The sequence below is a fragment of the Phyllobates terribilis genome, unplaced genomic scaffold (genome assembly GCF_046119375.1).
Source record: "Phyllobates terribilis strain yellow unplaced genomic scaffold, ASM4611937v1 Scaffold_13__5_contigs__length_258822181, whole genome shotgun sequence".
NCBI classification, from domain to species: Eukaryota; Metazoa; Chordata; class Amphibia; order Anura; family Dendrobatidae; genus Phyllobates; species Phyllobates terribilis.
Window position 1 is genome coordinate 69,873,940 of NW_027362773.1, and position 19,931 is coordinate 69,893,870.

A 19,931-nucleotide genomic window follows, 5' to 3' on the forward strand; every position below is an offset into this window, starting at 1 on the left:
GCATGGTAATCCGAACCCCATGGTCCCCAATGGCATTCCGCAATGTCAATGCACATGCTGCGGATTTTTCCGCAGCGTTTCTGCAGCGCTCATAAATCCGCAGCATGTTCATTAATTTTGCGGAAGCGCCGCCATTGACTTGCATTGAGACGCATAGAATGCGCGTCTGTACATTTGTACAAGCGGATTCTATGCGTCTCTATGTGCGGATGGTACCCAGTTCTGGAGGAGAGAAGACTCTCATCCACACCTGGGTACCATTGTACCTGTAAAAAAAAGAATAAAATAATAAATAAAGTTTATACTCCCCTGTCCAACGGCTTCTCTCGGCATGCCGGCAGCGCTGAAGGACCTTCGGTGACGTCACAGTCATGTGACCGCAGGCCCTTCACCGCTGTGTCTCGCGATATGCCGGCAGCCGAGAACCAAACAGGAACGAGCGCTGCAGCACACGCCGGGGCATCGGGGGTGAGTATAGCTTTATTTTAAGCATTGTTTTGCATTCACACTATATAAATCCATGCTGTTTGCATGGATTTATATAGTGTGACCTAGTTGTCAAGCACTTTCCAAGTGATGCTAATCGCCTGGAAAGCGCTTGTCAATCTGCATGCGGAAACGCATGTATTCTGCATGTATTCTTCTGGAAAAACGCATGCACAATCTGCATGCGTTTTTTCTGCCAGGGAGATGCAGAAATGCTGCAGAAATTTTCTGCATCGTGGGCACACAGCCTTAAAGCCCTAAAGTTGCTATTTAAAATGACTTTAGTTTTGTGCCATGTCTGTGATCTACTTTTTTTCAACAACATTAAACAACTGAATGATCATCCTCCAAGCCCGGTGATTCCATAATTTTTGCCAGGGGTTGTAGTTGTCAACAGAGACAACTACCTGCCTGTTGCACCTGGCACCAGTCATTGACTGCTCCTGCCAGAGATTCAGCTGCTCCCTGTCAACAGAGCAGCAGTTTCTTTTCCTGTTGACAGGGCGGGACTACTGGCATCATGCTGATTGACAGCTGGCTTCCCCCAATTAGGCAGCAGGGAGCCAGCTGTCAATGAGCATGACACCAGTAGTCCCTGCCCTGTCAACAGGAAGACGAGACGTGACGTCAGCGGAAGTCTGTGACCGCTGTATGCCGGAGGAGAACGGGGCTGGGCACAACAGGCAGGTAGGTAGCAACCACCTGCCTGTTACTGCTTAGGCACATTATTTATTTTTTACAGTCCTGAATATCCCCTTTAAGTATTTACAGGGATGCCCAGACATAACCATCACTTCTGAGCAGCTGCTGCAGCTTATGCCTCTTGCACTCATCATACGGTGACCCCCAGTGTTGTGCCTGCTCCTTGCACAACCTCCTAAGGTAGAGATGTCAAACTCAAACACACAAAGGGCCAAAATGAAAAACTTTTAAAAAGTCTCAGGTATACAGGATAATGGACCCCACACAGTCCTCCATACAGTATAATGGACCCCACATAGGGGTGGTGGTTCTGGTGTCGCGGGCCAAATACCACCCTGCATGCCAGATTTGGCCAAGGAGCCAGGGTTTGGCACGTATGTCCTAAGGTGAGCAGTTTTGCGGTTTCCACTAGCCTGGGGTTCCAAACCCATCTTTAAGTTACTGTGCCATGATGTACCATGTTTTTTCCCTTTTTTCTTTTCAGTCCATGACCTGCAGAACATTTTATGCCGTCACAATTTTACTGTTGGCACCTTTGAAATTTTCCAGAAAATGAAGTATTTCTCCCAGAAAATTATTGCAATTCCACATGTTTTGTTACACACCTGTTTATTTACTCTTCACCATGACAGCACCCTACAGAGAGCGAGGATATCCGCCCCCAGGAACAGGAAACCTACCAAAATAAAAGGGGCGGCACATCTCCTCCTCCTCCTCCCCAGTGTGATTTCCTGTTCCTGGAAGAGCATACCTGCGGAACATACCTGGGGAGATTTCTCCTGGTGTGGTGCGGTCCTTGTAACCCTGGCGGCCAGAGGGCTGGGCTGAGAGGTGGGAGCACCCTTCTGAAAACGATTGCTCCAGCAGGAGCAGGGGACGTCTGCGGGCACCTCCGGGTTCGGAGGATGACGCCAGGAGGAGCGCGCAGCATGGCAGAGAGAACGCTGCTGTGGTGGCCGGGCTGCGCACAGGCTCAGGAGAGCTGTGCATGCTCCTAACGTGGGGTAAGATGGTGCCGGTTGGCGATCTGCGCAGGCCGGGAACTATGGTACTTCCGGGGAGCCGCGCCAGAGACTGCTGGGAGATGACTTCAGCGGAAGTGAGGGGTGGGGTTATCGGGCAGTCTACTTCCGGATTCGGAGGTGAAGACCGCCGTAACATATAGTTTAGAGCCCTGTTCAGCCACAACTCCTCCCACACCGGATATAAGGCAAGCACATGGTGTGGGTCACTGAGGGCAAGGTGTGCTTGGATTCAAGATGGAAAATCCAAACGTTCCTGAAGAGGATGAACCGAGACCTGCTCCTGGTGCGGTAGTTCCGGGGCCTGTGCACACATACTGACTAGTGTCATTGCTTATTCTAGTATAGATCCAGAAAAACAGTGACCAAGACAAAAAATAAGGAATGTACCTTATGTAAGGAAGCATTACCAAAGTCTTATACTAAAAAACTGTCGGCCCTGCATAGAGAAACTGTTATGGAGGAATCCCCATCTGTTTCAGGAAATTAAAACCTTGATCAAAGACTAGGTTAAAAATACTGTGAAAAAAGAAATGCGATATATCTGGTGGCCCGTCCACCTCCTGAGGCATACTACATACACCCTCAGACATCAGCTCAGCAGAAGAAAAGGAAGAGTCGGGGGAGTTAGTTGATTCTGATAGCTCCGGAACGTCATCCTCTGATGGAGAATATGGCCAGCCTTGCTTACCGGTCGGAGAAACGGCAAAGCTATTAAAGATCATTACATCTACCATGGGGGTAGAAACCCAGAGGCAGCATAAATCTGTGCAGGATTGCATGTTCAGTAACCTGGAGGAGCGCAAACATCGGGTATTCCCAGTACACAAGAACTTACTTTCCCTAATAAAAAAAAGAGTGGAAGAAACCAGTTAAAGTGTCAGTCAAAAACACACTTAAACAGAAATATGCTTTTGAAGAATTAACTAGTGTTTGGGAAAAATCCCCGAAGATCGATGTGGCTATTGCCAGAGTGTCTAAGGAGGTAGCCCTCCTCTTCGAGGATCTGGGATCAATAAAAAAGATCCTTTAGATAAAAAGGCTGACATGTTTCTCAGGCGCACATGGGAGGCGGCAGCAGGTTCCTCTGGTAAAATGGCTACAGGAACTAGAGTCTCAAATAAGGAATGTGTCCTAGAGAACAACTCCTGGAAGCACTTCCCACTATCCAGAAGGCAGCTGATTTCCTGGCGGACGCTTTGGTAGACCGCGTTAGATTTGCAGCCCGGGCCTATGGTCTCTCAAACTCTGCACGCTTAGCCCTTTGGCTTAAGAATTGGTCAGCCGATTTTCAGTCCAAAAAGAAATTAGGTTCCATTCCCTGCCAAGTTGACTTTTTATTCGGGACAGTCCTGAACGACATATTAGAGAAGGCAGCTGATAAAAAGCGAAGTTTTCCCCCTCCCTCTCTAAAATAGAAAAAATCCTTTTGGGGGTCAGGGGCAAGGGGGAGAGGGAGAAGCCAGAGAATAGATAGTGGGAGAGGGGGTCGGCCCTGGAGAAGAGAGAGAAATCAGTCCAGGGTCTTCCTATTTAATAAGAGCGCCACCTACAAAGTGGGGTCCAAGCATCAGTGACGCCAGTCTACCTGTGGGGGGAAGATTAAAGCAGTTTTACCGTAAGTGGGCCTCACTGCCCGCTACCCAATGCATAGTGGATACTCTTTCCAAAGGCTTAAGTTTTTCTTCCATTTCCCCCACTTCAGATAATAGAGACCCGGGTAGGCAAGATAAAACTTTTGAAGCCGAAATCCAAAAATTACTAGACAAACGTGTTAGTCGGTGTGCCAGAAGGGGAAAAAAGAAAAGGGTTTTACAGCAATCTATTCCTAATAATAAAAAACAAAACAAAAAAAAAACCGATGGTTCGTACAGAACAATAATGAATTTAAAAGCCTTGAACGTATATATAAAAACAGAAAGATTCAAGATGGAGACTTTGAGATTGACGGTAAAGCTTTTGTACCCCTTCTGTTTCATGGTTGTAATAGACTTAAAGGATACGTATTATCACATCCCAATCCACCGAGACCACCAAGAATATGTCAGGGTGGCAGTAGAGTTCCCAGGCGACCTTCTGCATCTACAATATCAGTGCCTACCATTTAGGGTGTCACTGGCACCCAGGATTTTTACCAAATAGTAGTGGAAATGACATCATATATAAGAAAAAGGGACATATTAATAGTGCCATACCTAGATTACTTTTTGATAGTCGGGGACACAGAAAAAGCCTGTACCGTAGTGGTCAAACGAGTTCTATATGTCCTAACACAATTGAGTTGGATAATAAACGAAGAAAAATCAAGGCCCAAACCCATTCAACTTCAGACTTTTCTGGGCATCAACCTGGATGCTATTCATCAGTGTTGCTTCCTCCCACAGGAGAAAGTTAAAAAAATCAAACAAAACATTATAAATATTCAAGGAAGACGTGTCTCAGTAAGAGAGGCTATGTCCTTGCTAGGTTCCCTAACAGCCACAATTCCAGCAGTACAGTGGGCTCATTTCCACACAAGGAAACTCCAGTAGGAAATCCTGGAAATACAGTCCTCAGTGGGAGATCAGCTGGACTACAAACTTCAGCTGTCGGCCGGGACACTAAATTCTCTACATTGGTGGGCAGATTCAGGAAATCTTCTGAAGGGAGTCCCATGGAAAATAAAAAATCCAGTCGTAGTCACCATGGACGTAAGCCCGACTGGTTGCGGTGCCCACCTAGTAGGGGGTTGGTTTCTGGGATTCAAAATTAAAAAACTGTTCCTCAAACCTAAAAGAACGGACCGCAGTCAGGAAAGCATTACAGGCAACCTTAAAATTCTGTATAGGAAAAGATGTAGTAATCCTGTCGGACAACAGCACAGCGTCTTATTTGAATCCCAAGGGGGAACCAGATCAGACCCATTGGTGTTAGAGGTAGAGAAAATATTCTCCATAGCGGGAAAAAATCTCCTGTCACTTTCAAGCCGCTACTTAAGGGGTTCATAAAATATCATTGCAGATTATTTAAGTCTCCATTCACTCAGTCAAGGAGAATGGGTTCTAAACAGAAGAGTTTTCGGTCAGATTTGTTCAGCCAGGGGTCTTCCAGAAATAGACTTATTTGCCACCAGAGAAAACAGTCAGGTAGAAAAATTTTCTTCTCGAAATCCCCATTCCTACAGAAGAGCATCCACCCCCGTCTGCGGATTTAGCCTGGCATATGCTTTCCCGCCCTTTCCCTTGATTCCCATAGTGTTAAAGAAAATACGTGAGGAAAAAGCCAGAGTAATACTGATTGCCCCCTTCTGGCCGAAAAGGGCCTGGTTTACTTGGCTAAGGGTCATGTCAGTCTCAGACCCCTGGATCCTACCCGACAATCCAGAGCTTTTATCTCAGGGTCCAGTGACCCATCCTCAGTTTCCCAGACTACACAACGGCCTGGAACTTGAGAGGGGATTGTTATCGGCAAAGAGGTTCTCAGAAAACTTAAAATTTTAACTCTCCTATTGAGCAGAAAAAAGTCACCTCCCTTAAGTACGGAAAATTTTTTCAGGTCGAGTCATGACTCCCCAAAGTCAGCTACTTCCCATTTCAGAAATACTGGAATTCCTCCAAAAGGGTCTAGAGAGGGGTCTCTCCACTAGCTCCTTTTAAAAGTGCAGGTTTCAGCCCTAGTCGTGCTTTTTGATCATAAAATAGCTGATCATCCATGGATACATCTAATATATACTTCCTTGTAATGTCTTCACATCCTGTTCTGTCCAGATGTGTCCGGATCCCAGAATTCCAAGCGGCGGAAGTTCGCCGACTGCCATATTGGGACACCAAATTCTCAATATGGAAACCGCTGGTGGTACCCGCCTCTTGCTCGGTACCACCAGCGGAACACACACACACACACACTGTGTACGCCGTATGCAACACACACACTGTGTACGACATACGCCGTACGCAACACACGCACACTCACTGTGTACGCCGTACGCAACAAACGCACACACACACACTGTATACGCCGTACGCAACAATGTATACGCCGTATGCAACACACACACACTGTGTACGACATACGCCGTACGCAACACACACACTATGTACGACATACGCCGTACGCAACACACGCACACACTGTGTACGCCGTACGCAACACGCACACCCTGTGTGTGTGTGTATATATTATATTATATCAATATATCAGATTTATTGAGCACTATATCACTTTATACCTACAGAATTAATTACAGTATATATAGTTTTAGGCTATTTCTGTTGCTCACTCATCTTTCTGTGCATCATTACACCTGTTGTTGGATTCTTATAATAATATTTGTTTGTCTTTTATTCAATAAAATTTACATCTTTTTAAACAATGTGGATGTATTTTGTTCCTGGCATTTTTTTTCTTTGTTGGATGTATTTAACGCTATTAACTTGCAGATTAACCTCATATCTGCAGATAAAGGGGTTTCCCACAAACAAAACTTCATTTTAATCAATGCCTGTGTCTGACCGTTTGGGAACATGGTCTGATCATACCACATCTCCTGGACAGGGGAGGAAGCAAAAGAGTATACAGACATTACAGCACAGGATCACAGCTGATTCTTTCTTTGAAGTAAAACATTGTTTAAAAACAGTCTGAAATGTTTTACCTCACAATAAGAATCAGCTTCGATTCCTGCTGTAATGTCTGTATACTCTTTTGCTTACTCCCCTACCCAGGAGCTGTGATATGATCAGATCATGTTCCTGCAAGGTCAGACAGACATTGATTTAAAATGAACTTTTGTATGTGGGGAAAACCCCTTTTTAATAGCGATTTTTCCAGGGCTGTGGAGTCTGTAAGCCAAATCTTCGACTCTGACTCCTCAATTTCTCTGATCCCAACTCCACAGCACTGGTCACTACTGAGCGTGTACATAAAGTGCAGCACAGATTCATCTCAACTAAAATCCCGGATCCTTAGATCAGGAACAGAACAGACATTTATAGGTAATTTCATACCTTTCCCAAATTCTTAAAAAAAACATTTACAGCACATCCTGCATTGTACTACTGTACCAATTTATTATATATTTTAGAAGTTGGTCCATTTTATACCGACTCCACCAAAATGGACACAGACTGCACAGCCCTGTTATTTTTTCGGGTGACAAGTTCCCTTTTAAAGAGACTCATAAAATTTAAATGTAAAAACTAATAAAAAAATATACATAAAAATTCAAATCGACGACCTTTTTTCCAGTTAAAGATCAAGAAACTAATAGAATTAGTGTATTCGTTACTGCTGGGTCTGTAAAAGTCGCCTTGAAGAAGAAAGAAAAGACTTGATGGTGTCATTAAAAAAAAAAAAAAAAACTACAACTTGTCCAACAAAAATAAGCCTTTATATAACTGACAGAAAAATGAAAACGCTAGGACTTTTGGAAGAAGAGGGGAAAGGGCGAAAACTCAAATTTTAAAATTTGGTTAAAAAAATTTCACTTGAGACATTTTTAAAAACGTCCAATTTCCAAGAAGTTTGAAATAGCGCCGAAATGAAAAAAGTGGCCATCTTATACAGGACTAGAAATCCTACACTATGTTGTGTGTTGACCATCAGTCGCCCTTGTACTAGCCAAGATGTGCTCTCTGCTAACTGCGATGGGGCGCCGAAATGAATGAGAAGGCACGAGTGCAGTGTGCATAGGGGTGTGTTGGAAGAGGACACCTTTTACTCTCTGGTCACATGGGTGTTCATAAAACATGCCAATGAATGCAGGAGGGACAGAAGTGCAGGTATATATTTTGGGATTTTGAATTAAAGTTTTTTGATAGGTTCCTCTTATAGGGGAGATAAAAATCTTATTCTAAATATAACGTGTAAATTTATAAAGCACTTTGTACCGTGACCTCTCTTATATGTTGCTATATTAAATTGTATTTCAATTTATATATTTGTATTTCAGCAAAACCTTGGTGACCACATCTTTGAAAAGGGAGGACAACTACAGTGACAGAAGGTAAATGGACCATCTAATTCTAGGCTATAATCTGACATTATTGGAATTGATGAATACTGAAAATGATTATAACTGCTCACAACAAGAACATGTCTAGCCATATTGGTGAATGCAACTTGTGGTGGAAAAACAAACGTTACTACAGTACAGGTATAATTTTTTTAAAAAATTGGATAATACAATTATCCAAACTAATTTGTATCTTTCAGCATGCCTTCCTGTATCGTTAAAGGATGTCGTTCTGGTAAAGGGCCTACAGACGAAGGGGTTATACTTCATGTATTCCCAAAGAATAAAGAAGTCATTATAAATTGGTTGAGAAATATGCCACAGGATTTTGGTGATGTAGATCAATTTGCAGAAACTGTGGGGGAAAAAACCACGATTGGTTCCGTGTTTGCTCCAAACACTTCCCCTCCAAAAACATAATTGAGTTGAGGTCATAGAAAGCTACGTTAAGGAGCCCTGCCAAATATTTTTGAAGTTTGACCTTCTGATCCAACGCCTGTGGAAAGGCCACCATCCAAATGAAAGCGAGTAGAGGAGGAACCAGGCTCTTCACCATTTTGCCAATATTGTGGTCAGAAAAGCAGACCCAAACCAAATACTCGCTCTGTTGCTATGTCAGTATACTTCAATACTGACAAAAATGATTTTTTTCTCTCAGACCAATCCAAAATGGGGACGGTATCAAAAGACGACTCAAGTTAGAATGAGTTATATAAACCGATACAATGTGATTCATTAGAGGATCTATCTGTTAATGCAGTAGCATCAGAAATGGAAGTAAACAATGAGCCACAAACCCCATCTGAATTTTTAGACATGCCAGAAGAATAACAAGAAGGAATTTGATGTGCACAAACAAATGTTGTGAATGAAGCCAAGTCGGATACCCAGTTAGAAACAAAACCATATTCTACAGTTCTGCTTGCTTTTGAAAGAATGTGCAAAAGTCGTCCTTCACAGACCGCACCAAGTAATATAGAACCAAGCCGCTTTCTCATCAAAACTGAAATGGATTCATCTCTCCTGACATATTATGCGGAACAATCGTTGGAAAGTGACAATAAAGATGACCTGGAACTTGGAGAGATTACTCTACCACCAATGGACATAACAAATCATCCAGTCACTTCTCGAACGAGATAAAGTTTCTAGTTTTTGAGAGCTGCCTTGATTTGCTAATAAAAAAAATTCCTTGTCAAAAATATAAATGTAAATAAATTGTGGAGATTAAAGGAAAGTGTTGGCTCATAGATTACGGTATATACTACTAGCTCCTCCCAGCACCGAGGAAAGCTTTGGGAGAGTCAGCCAAAAATTGGCTGCAAGTTGGAAATCTCATAATTTCATCTTCACTTTTATGCTCCGGTGCATCATTTCTCAAAATCCCAGCTTTTCTTACATTTACTTGGACTTCTGTCCATTAGCAAAATGGCTCATTATCAAAATCAAACACAATATCTTTTTCTTACAATACAATCTCATTGAGAACAGAACCAAAAAAGCAGTCTGCAGGAAATTGGCAATAACCCTGTCTGCTTAGCAGGAGATGGTTAGTGTGATGACACTAATGCTAAGTATTGTATTTATACTATGGTGGATTTACAAACCAAGAAAATTATTGGTTTTTACAAAGAACAGCACAGACCAGGGGTCTCCTCAGAATCACTAAAAATGCGTGGGTGTCTCAAGCTTCTGCACAGACTACTTGAACTTGGATTGTACATAAAAATGTTATGCACTGACTGACGTGGGCATTCGGAAGCTGATAAAAGAACAGTTTCCTTCAATTATACATCAGTTTGATGTATTGCAGTTAGCCAAATCTGTGGGTAACAAAGTTGCACTGGCAAGTTGAAAGAAAAAAAAAAAAAAAAAAAAAAATGTTCTAAGCTGTCATCATGAGTGTCGATTTTGTTAAAAATCATCTTTGGTGGTGTACAAAAATGTGTCAGGAGAATCCAGAACTATTGGTGGATAAGTGGAAATCCATTTTACATCATGTTGTCAATGTCCATACAAAAGAAGGAGAAGATCTGCAGAGCACTTATTGCACTTTACCTGACAAAAAAATGTCACCGCAGCCCACCATACAATGCACTGAAGGACATAGTGTTACATGAAAACCTTTTGAAAGACCTGACCCGGCTCTCCTACTTTTGCCATACGGGTGCTCTGGAGATGTTTCATTCAACAACTCTAAAACACAGGCCGAAATAAAAATTTTTTCTTGGATGAAAGGCTTGCTCGAACACAGTTGTCTGCATTGGATCACAACCATAATGTCCATCGTATACAAGCTGCTGTGGGGATTTAGACACTTACGAATGAACCTTGTGGCATCAACCGCCAATTTGCTATGTTCTCCAAGGGCAGGAAACGGTGCATCAGAAAAGCAGTGTATGAACCCACCAATAAACTACTTTTGTTTTCCACATTGTGTAGGATGTACTTCTGCTGGCCGTTAGTGGGAACAGTTCTAGTAATCCTCTTAGAAGTACTCCCCGGAGAATACTGCCACAAAGCCAAAAATCCTTATTCTAGCATGTAATCACCAAGAGCCTCCAAAATACAAGTATGACCTGCAAGCCAAAGGAATCTCATAACCACTCCATAGTCATCATAAAAAGCAAAATCTAGAAGTCTTGATCCAAACACAAGTCAAAACTTTGAAAATAATTTTATATTTTTTCTTGTCTAGGGACAATTCATTACACAGGTGGCCATTGACTTGTGTTACCTGGTTACAGTTATCTAGCTGCTTAACAAATGGTGTTTTTTTTTTTTTTTTTAAATTCTGCTCAAAGCTTTACTGAATTGTTAAAAAAAAAAAAAAGTCTTCAGTAAGTCCGTTACAATTCTCCTGATCTTTTGGTGTTTCCTCTGCTCGTGCATCAGTCATAAAATGCTCTCATATGTTACCAATGGGACCTTACTTTTAGGTTTAGTATGTGGGTGTGGCATCAGTGTCTAAAAATTAATAATGGGCTCCCATCATATGACATTTAATTATCAAATAAAATGGCCACTTTTGTTTTATGATTTTATTTTTTTCCTGCATTTAGTGCGTGGTAAGATGAACTGGCAACATGATTCTGTAGCTCAGTACAATTACAATGATACCACAGTTACATTATAATAATTTTTTTTTTCCTCCTTGCCAACACCTGGTTTACCATTTTCTGAGACCCATCACTTCTTTTCTTTTCCTGTGCCGTGCTTTGTAGCGGTATGAGGACTTATTGTTTGCTGAGCTCTAGCTTTTATTGCCACCATTTTGAGTTGTATATTTGCAATTTATGGGGGAGCTGCAGTGACCTCCAAAAGACAGCAATTCTGGCATTATTTATTTATTTTTTTTCAAAGTTTACAGGATGGGTAGGATTTATTGTATATTTTGATACATTTAAATATAGCCTACATTTCATAATTTTTGAACTGGAAAAGGGGTGGTTTAGACTTTTAGGAATTTTGGTAATATTGTTTTACTGTAATCGTACTAAACTGTAGACTCTAGTTACCAGTTCATTTTTTCCTCTAACTTAATTAAAAAAAAATTGTATGTAGACTACACGTCCTCCTTCTTAAAAAAAAACGAAAAAAAAAACGTTATTTGGCTATTATGTCGGGGGTGGGGAGAGGGGAGTTGCTGTTGTAAGAAAGGGAGGCAAAATAAAAAAATTGGCTGTGGCGGGCTGGGATTTAATACTATATCCAGATTTTCTTCTTGTAGATATCAGACAACACAATCCTCAGCTTCTGTGATATACACTGCTCAAAAAAATAAAGGGAACACTTAAACAACAGAATATAACTCCAAGTGGATCAAACTTCTGTGAAATCAAACTGTCCACTTAGAAAGCAACACTAATTGACAATCAATTTCACATGCTGTTGTGCAAATGGAATAGACAATAGATGGAAATTATTGCCAACTATCAAGACACACTCAAATGAATGGATCTGCAGGTGGTGACCACAGCCCACATCTCAGTACCAATGCTTTCTGGCTGATGTTTTGGTCACTTTTGAATGTTGGTTGTGCTTTCACACTCGTGGTAGCATGAGATGGACTCTACAACCCACAGAAGTTGCTCAGGTAGTGCAGCTCATCATAGTGGCCAGAGGCTGGAGGCACTACCAGGAGACAGGCCAGTACACCAGGAGATGTGGAGGGGGCCGTAGTAGGGCAATAACCCAGCAGCAGGACCGCTACCTCCGCCTTTGTGTAAGGAGGAACAGGAGGAGCACTGCCAGAGTAGCTGGCCACAAATGTGCATGTGTCTGCACAAACGGTTAGAAACTGACTCCATGAGGGTGGTATGAGGGCCCGACGTCTACAGATGGGGGTTTTGCTCACAGCCCAGCACCGTGCAGGACGCTTAGCATTTGCCACAGAACACCAGGATTGACAAAGTCGCCACTGGCGCCCTGTGCTCTTCACAGATGAAAGCAGGTTCACACTGAGCACATGTGACAGACGTGACAGTCTGGAGACGCTGTGGAGAGCGATCTGCTGCCTGCAACATCCTTCAGCATGACCAGTTTGGCAGTGGGTCAGTAATGGTGTGGGGTGGCATTTCTTTGGAGAGCCGCACAGCCCTCCATGTGCTCGCCAGAGGTAGCCTGACTGCCATTAGGTACCGAGATGAGATCCTCAGACCCCTTGTGAGACCATATGCTGGTGCGGTTGGCCCTAGGTTCCTCCTAATGGAGGACAATGCCAGACCTCATGTGGCTGGAGTGTCAGCAGTTCCTGCAAGATGAAGGCATTGAAGCTATGGACTGGCCCGCCCGTTCCCCAGACGTGAATCCGATTGAGCACATCTGGGACATCATGTCTCGCTCCATCCCCCAACGTCACATTGCACCACAGACTATCCAGGAGTTGGCGGATGCTTTAGTCCAGGTCTGGGAGGAGATCCCACAGGAGACCATCCGCAACCTCATCAGGAGCATGCCCAGGCATTGTAGGGAGGTCATACAGGTAGGTACCCTTCCTGGTGACTTGTTTCAGATTCATTTTTTTTTTTTTTTTTAAAGAGGCACTCTCATCAAGGATTTTATCCTATTAATATATTGCAGTTATCAGATTATATGGCACTGTGCACTTACAATTGCTCATTTTGTCTTTCTACCTAGATAATTCTTCTCTTTGCTCTATGTAGAATCTGGAAGTATCTTGTCCCTGCATAAATCATTCCCTTCAACTGCTGACCCAGCTGATCCGCCCCTCCCCCTATCATTGACTTTTGCAGTGAACTATGAGTCATACAGTGAAAATTGATCTCCTGTTTCAACATAGAGCTTAGAAGGATTCAGCTGGTCAGTTTTTAACCCCTTCGCAACATTTGATGTACCTATACGTCATGGAAGGGAAGGCGCTCCTGACCGATGAAGTATATGTACATCATGGCGATCGTGTGCAGCACAGGAGCTATGCCTGTGCGATTTGCCGTCAGGAGCTTAGCTTACATGACAGCTGAGATCTGGCTTTCACAGCCAAAAGTGGTGGCTAGACCACCTCCGGCTGTCTAACCCTTTAAGTGCTGCAATCTATATCGATCGCAACATTTAGGAGGCTGGGAGAGGTAGGAACTGCGAGGGCTCGATGATTGCCATGGTGACCGAGGTCATGACGACATCCTGTTTACTTAGCTATGGAAAGCCTGTTAGATCACGCTCACAGTAGGGTCTGTCAGTGCAGCACTGACACGTATAAAACATTGCAATGCTGGTGTATTGCAATGCATTATACCAGCGGTCAGACTGATAATAGAAGGACTAAGTAAAAAAAATATTTTTTCAATTTTTTTTTTTTTTTTTAACTTTTATAAAAAAGATTTTTTGTACCGGAGTGCTTGATTGGAGATTCTTTTTAAGGAGGTTGTCTCCTCTGACGTATTCATGCAAAACAGCTGTCACTTGTCTCTGCTTTCCCAGGTCCACATTGTGTGCATGTTCCCTCAATAAAGATGCAGTTTTAAGTTACCAGTAGTGAATGCCACTATTTTATCAGCTTTTCTCTTGTCGACATATGCAAACTATTGTAGCTGAGCACCACCAACTGTTTTTATCTGGACATTTTACAGATTCTGGTTTATTTTCACATTTAAAGTGATCCATTGTCTAGGTACATCAGGGGCTCTGCAAACACGACATTGTGTCCACTATCCATTCCAGCCAATTTTGCGCTACAAAAGTCAAATGGTGTGCCTTCCCCTCTGAGCCCTGCGATGCGCCCAAACAGTAGTTTTCCGCCACATATGGATTATGGGCGTACTCAGGAGAAATTGCAGAACAAATGATATGGTTAATTTTCTCCTGTTACCCTTGTAAAGATGTAAAATTTGGGGCTAAATTAACATTCTTATGGGAAAAATTAAAATGTTGATTTTTTTTCCTTACACATTGCTTTAATCCTTGTGAAGCACCTGAAGGGTTAATAAACTTCTTGAATGTGGTTTTGAGCACCATGGGGGGGGGGGGGGGGGCAGGTTTTAGAATGATGTCAATGTTGGGTATTTTCTGCCATATAGGCCCCTCAGTCACTTCAAACGTGATGTGGTCCCTGAAAAAGGAAAAAAAAAACTTCTGTAAATTTTGTTGGGAAAATAAGGGGTAACATTTCTCCTTGCGGAGAGTGACATGTTAGGTGAGGAGACTTTTAAAGCCGCAATGCTCCTCTGGGAAATATGTCAATTGTCTCTTCAGAGAGGAAGAGAACCAGAACTCTAGTGCCACCTACAGGAAGTAGCAATCCTAAAAGTCAATAGTGACCCTTTAACGAGCCTTATCACATGACTTAAGATATAAACCAGAAATTCCTGAAACTTTCAACCCTTCTAACTTGCTAACAAAAAAAAAAGGGAAATGTTATTTATAAATTTTGTAGAGCATGACATGGTTTAAGAATATAAACATTGAAAGTTTTAAAATTGCCAAATTTTCGCCAAAATTCCGATATTTTTTCAAACGCAAAAATTTTTTATCTAAATTTACCACTAACCTAAACTACAATCACAGAATCACTGGGATTTTTTCAAGCGTTCCAAAATAATGATCAGAATTATAAAATTTGGCCTACTCGGGAAGGTGAAAACAGGCTCGGGGGTGTAGGGGTTAATCACGTGAGGTCATAGACCTAATGGTAAAGAGGAGAAGCGGGGTAGGAGGGTAATATGAGGACTTGTGCACAGTGCTATTTAATATGATGATTGCAATATATTAAGAGGATGCAAATTATGAGGAGTATGTCTTTAAGTCAAACTTTAGACCAGTTTCAGAAATTTCAATCTATGCAGGTTCTCATATTGAATCACTTGATGTGTAACTTCTGATTACACTAGTTTTGGTGTAGATCCTCATAGAGCATCTCGGCTGCTGCAGAACATCTGGGTTCTCATGAGCGCTGCTGCAGAAAGCTATATTTCACACCTTGCCTGTTAATATTCGGATACACATCATTTTTGTGGCACATCATAGTCAGAACCACTGGTATTGCACAACCTTATAAACTACTTTGAAGTGGCCTGAAAACCGTACAGCTGAGTAGTATAATAGTGTGTGTGTGTGTGTGTGTGTGTGTGTGTGTGTGTTTCAGATCACAAAACAAATTTAAATATTAGAAAAAGATAACACAAACACAACATGCAGTTTTTAAATGAAGGTCTTCATTATTAACCGGTTCCCGACCGCCCACTGTAGATAAACGTCGGCGCTTGCTGGGCTCTGTGCAGCGCCGACGTTTAAAAACGGTGGGTGGTCTCGCAGCGCTCAGGACCCCCATGGTCCTGCAAGCGCTGCGATTCCGGTGCAGAGCGTTAGCTCTGACAGGGGACATCATCGGGACCTGATTGGATCAGGTCCCAGTGATGTTAACCCTTTGCTATGTTCTATATGCCGCGATCTATAGTGATCGCGGCATATAGAAGGAGGAGAGGGGGTCGTCTTACCTCTCCGAAGACCCCTGATACCTTCCAGGACCTCGCGTTGCTATGGCAGCTGGAGGTCACATGACCGCCTCCAGATCTGCCATATATGGTGTCCTATACACACAGAAGGGCCTTCATGTTTTAAATAATCGTGGCAAAGCGCCAGTTTAAAGAATACATGGCTAATAATTACCACAAGCCTACTCAACATTAAATATAATAATAGGAGAAACAGAGTACGTATAGGCGTAAAAACAGTATAACTTTATTAAATGTCAAATATAAAAGCGGCCACTAAAGGTGGCGGCATAAAATAGACAATAGATTACAAAATGCAGCACATAGTAATGTGTATACAGAGTATATATACTTAGGGAACAGCTTCCTCAAGGAGAAGGAGGAAGGAAGAGGCAAACACAAAAAGATATTGGGGCCACCTGGTATACTTTTGTTTCTCCTGGTCCTTGGCCTGTCTCTTACCTCTATTTATAATTGTGTCTGGTAAGCGATATTGGTACTTATATTGACATTGTATATTCATCTGTACACTTGTATGGAGTTGGGCATTTGTATGATGTGTACTATATCTTTTTGTGTTTGCCTCTTCCTTCCTCCTTCTCCTTGAGGAAGCTGTTCCCTAAGTATATATACTCTGTATACACATTACTATGTGCTGCATTTTGTAATCTATTGTCTATTTTATGCCGCCACCTTTAGTGGCCGCTTTTATATTTGACATTTAATAAAGTTATACTGTTTTTACGCCTATACGTACTCTGTTTCTCCTATTATTATATTACATATATGGTGTCCTGCCTGGCTCAGCCTGCAGCTGAAGCCAGGCAGGAGACTGACTGTGAAACAGTCAGCGAAGATCTCATGTAATGTAATACATGTCTATTACATTACATGAGATCAGTGATCAGAAAAATAAAAATTAATGTCCCATACAGGGACTAAGTAAAAAAGTAAAAAAAAAATTTTTAAACTGTTAAAAAAAATCACAAAATAAATAAAAATAAATAAATAAAATATTAAACCAATAAATCCGTATATTTTTACAAAACCAAAAAAAGTACACATATTTGGTATCGCTGCGTCCGAAACAACCCGAGCTATAAAACTGTCACACTAATTAACTCCTTCTGTGCACACCGTAATAAAAATAAATAAAAAACGGAGCAAAAAAATATGCTTCTTCATCATATCGCCAAACAAAAAGTGGAAAAAAATGCGATCAAAAAACAAAATAGAAATAAAAATGGTACCGCTGAAAACGTCATCTTATTCCGCAAAAAAAAGCCGCCATACAGCTCCATCAGCCGAAAAATAAAAGTTATAGCGCTCAGAATAAAGCAATGCAAAAAAAATTTTTTTTTCTATAAAATTGTTTTATTGTGTAAAAGCGCCAAAACATAAAAAAATACGGTAAGTGTAGTATCGCTGTAAACGTACTGACCCGAAGAATAATGCTGCCTGATCACTTTTACCACACGCAGAACGGCATAAAAAAAACCTCAAAAAACAATTCCTGAATTGTTTGTTTTTAATTTTACCTCCCAAAAAAACGGAATAGAAAGCAATCAAAAAATGTCACATACCCAAAAATGGTACCAATAAAAATGTCAACTCGTCCCGCAAAAAACAAGCCGTCACATGACTCTGTCGGCCGAAATATGGAAAAATTATAGCTCTCAAAGTATGGATATGCAAAAACTAGATTTTGCAAAAAAAACATCTTTTAGTGTGTGACAGCTGTCAGTCATAAAAACCCGATATAAATCTGGTATCTCTGTAATCGCACCGACCCGAAGAATAAAGTAATCTAATCAGTTATCACACTAGGAACGGCGTAAAAAATAAATAAAACCAATTCTTCACCTGCTACTGATTTGTTTATTATGTCTCCCAAAGATCGCAGTAAGGCTCTGCTCACACTTATCCTGTGCTCTGCGCTGAGCACTTACTCCAGAGTTTCCGTGTAAATCTCTGAAATACGTGATTCAGACGGAACCCATGACGGAAGATTCCCTGTAATGAGGCAGATATAGGCCACTGTGGATGCCGTCTGGCCTGTGATCCCACGGTGTCATTTGTTTTAGGCGAGCATAAAAGTGCGGTTGGCCACAGTTTTGTGCACTTCTGAAAAAAAGGACACCGCTAAACCGAGGCCAGACGGAGTCCAGAGTGACTCTGCTGCCTCATTACTGTAAATGGATCCGGCAGGGGTTTCATCTGAATTACATCACTTGGAAATTTAGATGGAAACCCCGATGTAAGTGCTCAGCCTAGAGCGCCGGATAAATGTTACGTAAAATGTTCCCAATAAAAGCTTCAACTCAGTCCTCAAAAAAAGCTTGTCCCCACTCAGGTCTGTCATCTGTTAAAAATATAAGGGACTTCCAAGTTACTGGTAGCAGAAAGGCTCTGGAAAAGCGAAATGGCCCTTGCCCCCCAAAAGAAATTCAGAAAATATTGTGCCTATTCTACAATAATTTGTTCTCCAATTGTCAAATAGCACTCCGTCCCCCCCAGATCTCGCCGTATGGCTGAGCGGTACGATACAGCCACATATGGGGTATTGCCACTTTTAGAAGAAATTGTGTGACACATTTCGGCACCATTTTTACCCATTGCCCTGTGTGAAAATGTAAAATCTGAGGGTAAAACATTTTTTTGTGGTAAAAATATAATTATGCTTTTTTCACTGCCCAATGGTATAAATTTAAAAATTAAAAAATACTCACTACTTCCTAGATGAATTCCTTGAGAGGTGTAGTTTACAAAATGGGGTCACTTGTGGGGGTTTCTGCTGTTTCGGCATGTCAGCGACTCTTCAAATGTGACATGGTGTCTGCTGCCTATCCCAGCCAACATAGCGCTCCTTTCTCTTCCGAACCCTGCCGTACACCAAAGCAGTGGTTTTCCCCCACATATGGGGTATATGCGTACTCAGGAGAAATTGTACAACAAATTTCATGGTGCAATTTATCCTGTTACCCTTATGATAATACAAAATTAGGAAATGAAGAACATTTTTTGTGGGAAAAATGTGAAAATTTTATTTTTACGGCTCAATATTATGAACTTCTGTGAAGCAGCTGGGGGTGCAAGGTGCTCACCACACATCTAGATAAGTTCCCTAAGGGGTCTAGTTTCCAAAATGGTGGCACTTGTGGGGGGTTTCCACTGTTTAGGCACATTAGGGGCTCCCCAAATGTGACATGGCGTCTGCTAATTATTCAAACAAATTTTACATTCAAAAAGTCAAATGGCGCTCCTTCCCTTTCAAACCCTGCCATGCGCCCAAACAGTAATTTGCCTCCACATATGGGGTATCGGCGTGTTCAGGAGAAATTGCACAACAAATTTCATGGTGCAATTTATCCTATTACCCTTATGATAATGCAAAATTTAGGGATGAAAAACGGTTTTGTGGGAAAAATGTGAAAATTTTATTTTTACAGCTCAATATTATAAACTTCTATGAAGCACCTTGGGGTTCAAGGTGCTCACCACACATCTAGATAAGTTCCCTGAGGGGTCTAGTTTCCAAAATGGTGTCACTTGTGGGGGGGGTTTCCACTGTTTAGGCACATCAGGAGCTCTCCAAACGCAACATGGCGTCTGCTAATTATTCAGACAAATTTTACATTCAAAAAGTCTAATGGCGCTCCTTCCCTTCCGAACCCTGCAGTGCCCCCAAACAGTGGTTTTCCCTCACATATGGGGTATCAGCACGCTCAAGAGAAATTGCACAAAAAAATTTGGGGTCCATTTTTTTCCTGTTACCCCTGT

The 19,931-nt window shown here is 41.9% G+C and overlaps 1 protein-coding gene across 2 annotated transcripts in view; it reads left to right on the forward strand.

The window, feature by feature from the left end:
- The window catches only part of TCP11L1 (t-complex 11 like 1), a 227,405-nt gene that overhangs the window by 15,434 nt on the left and 192,040 nt on the right, over window positions 1–19,931 (forward strand). For both annotated transcript variants that reach the window (XM_073658119.1, XM_073658118.1), the window contains exon 2: window positions 8,140–8,193. The gene's annotated coding sequence lies outside the window, so the exon portion shown is untranslated. The remainder of the gene's footprint in view (window positions 1–8,139; window positions 8,194–19,931) is intronic.